Below are 5,169 nucleotides of genomic sequence, written 5' to 3' on the forward strand. Positions count from 1 at the left end.
TTGTCGGGCTCTCAGAAGTGAGCATGAGTAAAAAGTGTCTGACCGCTGACCAAGGCTCGGCAAACAATTCGTGGGAACCGGGAACCTCCTCTCTGCTTCACACTCTTTCACTTTTGCTTTCCGAAAGCTGAACACGCTTTGTTTTGAGGTAAGTAAAAGTCCAAAACCTTTTTGTTTCGACAACCATTCTATTATCTTTAAGAGTAAGATTATAATTTTATCTGTTCGTGCTAAACTGAGCAACACAATTTCTGAATCTGTTGTACGCACGCAAGCAACGTTTCGTTCGAGGGGCGGAAGTTGGGTTTTGGAACTGACGGAGTTCGGTATAAAACCTTAAAAAACAAGCGAAAAATGTTTTGTTAAACTGATACAGTATCTAGTTTTATGAGCGTCTGTAAAGTAATTTAAATCAACAGCAACGAGAAACAGATGGATGGAAATGATTGAAATTAATGGATCTTCAATATTAAAGGGGCTGAGGACTTTTTGGATCTTGTTTACTGTGGGTAATGTCGACCGAGATATCAGTAAACAAGATCCGACTTTTTTCGGAGGGGGCGGCCATTTTGAACGAGCTTGGCAGACCTTGGAAGATCAGTAAATCCCAAACCATCCTAGCTTTTTAGACTCCCAGTGTATATATTTGAAGGTAAACGCCCTTCCGATTGCTGCCGAAACTAGGAATGTCCTAGCTACAAATCGTAGACGGGGTCATCACAGTCTTTATCTTTTGTTTTTTATATTGAACTTGTTTCCTTTACTTTTACGCTCGTCAATAATTGCTACTATAAATTAAATGTCCTGCTTTGTAGCTAGGATTGGAAGAAACTACGACTGTCACTACATACTGACGGCTGATGTGCTTACTTGAGTTTTCAAGTTGTGTTTATTGCTATTTTGAGCAGCCTCGGCAACAGTGTTATCCGGTCTATTCTAACCGAATAATTAATCAGCTCATTTCAGGAATTTCGTATAATCTGTGCGTTTGTGCGCATCCCTCTGGGATCGTGCATGCTTGAAGCGGTCGTAATGCTTTGCCTCAGCCCCACTCAACCATATATTTGTCCATGTCACCCGAAACGTGGTGTTTTTTTTTAATGATCGCTATTCCTAGCCTGAATTTCATCCGATTACTTCGAGTCGTTATTTATTACTCCCTCAGTAACGTCTGAATCGACCGGCCGTTTGAGTGACGTCACTACTCCTTTGCTTTAATTCATGCAAAAAGTTAAACATGATTTTGAAGTGGCAAACCAAGAAATATAGTGTGGAAATGTCTCCATGATACAGAATGGCTTTACTTTTTTCGATCGTAATTCATGTTTAACGTTCAAACTATCAACTGCATGCAGTACTCTGAACCGGTTGTAATTCCATAATCAAACTCGGTCGCAATCACGCAATGAAATAAATACACACACGGAACACTTAGTTAAAAAAACACAATGATTTGCTTTAATTGAAAAGAAGCTAAAAAAAGAAAGAAAAACTAACAGAATCATTACACTTGACGGTGAAAATAGTAGCTAGAAGGTGGAATTGCAACATTGGTCTCAGAGACTTCGTATAAACAAAATCGCTGCCGAAACCACAAAGCGGCTCTAAACGAAAAACCTACCGACTCTCCGGAATGATTCTTCATTCGTAGTTCAATTTAGCATTTCAGTTCGAAGACGAGGGCAATTTTGCTGTTTACGATAAGATTATCGAGGGAAACGTTCCCTCCCCTTTTCCTATTCTCCCCTCAATTTTTTTTTCTTCGTGAATTTTTCTCTTGCGCTCCACTATCTGAACGCCTGTAACAGGCTAGGACCAGATTAATTTTCGTGACCCACCCCACCTCTTCTATTCTGACGGCTGTTGATAACTTCAGTGGCTATGCCTTAGCAGACGCGCTTTTTTCCCATTTTGCGGTGGGGTAATGAGGATGTGGTGAGGAAATAGAAAATACGCGATTGAAGAGAAAATATTGAGACTTTTTACATCAGAGATATAACTGAGCACCAAAATAAAATGGAAAAAACCTGTCAACTGTATTCCAGCTATCATTTTATTAGTGGTGCTTAAGCCAAAACTGCTGAAAGAAATTTGATTAAATTTCGAAGAACAAATCACGCCACTTTATGGAGCAATTTATGGAAGTCAAGTGTGTGAGTTAAAATTAACTGGACGGCAGAAAGAACAGGACGGCAGAACGTTTTGCGTGTGACAAACGTGACAGGGCTGTAATTTGTTTGCGTGCTTTCTCGTGATCGTCGCTGTACATGGTGAAGTTTCGCGGAAAGCTTTTTCAATCATAATTATTATCACGCTTCTCATAAAAGGTTTGCCATCTTCTTTCCCCTCCCCTCCTGTTTTGCGTAAGTTCAGTTTTCGGAGTAAGCAGACATTTAAATACTTGTCCCGGAAGTTCGATCCGGTGGCTGGTTTTGTCTCAAAGCAATTCAAAGCTTTTGAAAATGACCCCTAGCAAAATGGCCAGCCCCTCCCCCCCCCCCCCCCCCCCTCACAGTGGACTGAAAACGTTATCGGGGTCAGTCCAAAGCAAATAATAGTTCACAAGGGTGTATGACGTCTCTCCAAAGCTTGTTTGCACTTCCCCTTCTCTGCGTTTCTGGGCTATAGGCAAAACCGGGTTGTATAGCGCATGAGTAACTATGACGGCGTTTATTAAAACCTCCGTTTTTGGTCAATCCAAACCAGAAAGATAGACCAGCCAGTTCAAAAGACCGTTTTGAGAACTTCTTCTTTGTGAACGCAAGACCAAAATGTATAAAAATGTTCGCCTTCTTGTATTGAAATAACTAGTTTGTCTTTGTGGATACTGAACCAAGTTACTCATATTTTATTGCATCCTTTCTAGTGTCGACGTGATAATGGACAACTTAGAGGAAATTACAACAGTCCTCGGTGTAGGCGTGTTTATTGCCACGTACCTAATGAAAACAAATCGTGAGATGGAGGCTATTGACTTGTTCAAGGAATGTCTGATTTTCCTCGAAAACAACGCCCTGAAAGAAGCTGGAGCATATTACATGTTTATAGTAAGATTATCCTACGAGGACATATATAGTAAAATGTACGGAGCGTTATGGCGCACTGATGATCTTAAACGCGCGATAAAATGTGGTGAAAAGCTTCAGACCTTACTACGAGAGAGTGGCAAAAAACGCAAAGGTGGGTGGGTAACTCTTCAGCTGGGGGCTTTACATGAACGTCAACACAATTATCAAGACGCAAAAGAGCTTTATTTGGAAGGACTCGGTATCTTGATAGAGACGGGAGATGCAAAAGGAGAGCTATTTGGTTCGATAAACCTAGGCAAACTGCTTACGTCTCTGGACGAGTTTGCTAAGGCCCGTCCATATCTCGAGAAAGCACTTGCAATTGCAAAGGAAATTGGCGACAGCGAAAGAGAGGAGGTATGTCACGCGTGCCTGGGAAGAGTGTTTGAGGGTCTTGATGAGTATTACAAGGCTGAAGAATGTTACAAAAGAGCACTTAACTACGCAAAGGAAGTTGGCAACCACAGTAACGAAGCCACCCGCTACGAAGACTTAGGAACTGTGTTTAGGTCTCGCGGTCAATTGAATAAGGCGAAAGAATTTTACGAAAAAGCGCTTACCAAGAGAAGGGGAATGGGTGACAAGAAGGGACAGGCCAGCTGCTTAACAAGACTAGGAACTGTGTTTAGGTCAGTCCATGACCTTGTCAAGGCTGAGGAGTACTTCGAAAAAGCACTAGTTATTGCAAAAGAAATTGGCGACAAGGAAGGAGAAGCTACTAATTTTGAACATCTAGGAACTGTGTACAAATCTCGCAGGAAATTTTCCAAGGCTAAAGAATGTTACGAACGAGCAGTTGCAGTATGGCAAGAATCTGCAAACAGAACTGAAAAGGCAAGCAGCTATAGGCGTCTAGGAGATGTGTTAGATTCTCTCGCTGATCACGCATCAGCTATAAAGTGTTATCAAAAAGCAAGGGCAATTAGTTTAGAGACTGGTAACTCAATGGAAGCTTCTATAAACTGCAACAAAATAGCAGAAGCTTGTCAGTCTCTCCGTGAATTTGCCACGGCTAAAGAATATAGTGAAAAAGCGCTGGCAATCGCAGTAACAACTGGCGACAGAATAACAGAAGCTTCTTGCTATGAAGAGCTTGGACTAGTGTCTCATTCTCTCCAAGAACTCCACAAGGCGAGTGAATATTTGAAAAAGGCACTTGCCATCACAAGAGAAATTGGTGACAAAAGCGGAGAAGCAGACGTGAGTTATTTCCTAGGAAGTGTGTTTGCAGAACTCTTTGAATTTCGCAAGGCTAAAGAATATACACAGAACGCACTGTTGTATTTTAAAGAAATGGGAGACAGCTTTAAAGAAGCTTACTGCTACGGTAATCTTGCCGTTGCGTGTTCTAACCTAGGTGAATTTTCCGAAGCTGAAGTATATTACGAGAAATCAGTTGTATTGAGTCGTAAGGTTGGAGACATTGAAGGTGAGGTATCAAACCATGCTAAGTGGTCATTAATCAAACTGCTAGAGGGGAACATACATGAGGCTGAATCGCATCTCTCTGTCAACTTTTCTAGGTACGAGGATATGCTAAATGCGATGGGAGGTAATGAGCAGTTCAAAATGTCGTTTCTGGATAAAAATTTCCATGCGTACCGTGGCGTCAGTCTATTTTATCGGTTAATAGGGAGCCATGCTAAAGCTCTTCAAACTGAAGAACTTGCCCGATCCAGAGCATTGGTAGACTTATTATCCACTCATTTCTCCGTGAAAAACCAGATATCCACCAGTGCACAGCCATATGCTGATCTTCATGAAATCGTAAATAATGAAAGTAACAGTGTTTTTCTGTACATTTCGTATCTGAAAGATCTCCTATTTACGTGGATTCTCACAGCAGACAAACCGATTCGTTATCAACAAATTAACATCGGGGAATATTTCGATAGTGAGTTTTCGTCAAGAACTGTCGATGAAGTTCTTAGCAACGAAACCTGGAGAGAAGTCCTAGTTGAAAACCAGTCCGAAGATCGATCTTGGTTTCCTTCGAACGCCTGCAGCTCCTCCCAGAAAGAATTTCCCAAACTGCATAAAGCGAAGGATGAACACCAATCACCGGAACCTACTCTTGTTGACAGTTACAAACTGATCATCG

This window comes from Porites lutea, chromosome 6 (genome assembly GCF_958299795.1).
Source record: "Porites lutea chromosome 6, jaPorLute2.1, whole genome shotgun sequence".
NCBI classification, from domain to species: Eukaryota; Metazoa; Cnidaria; class Anthozoa; order Scleractinia; family Poritidae; genus Porites; species Porites lutea.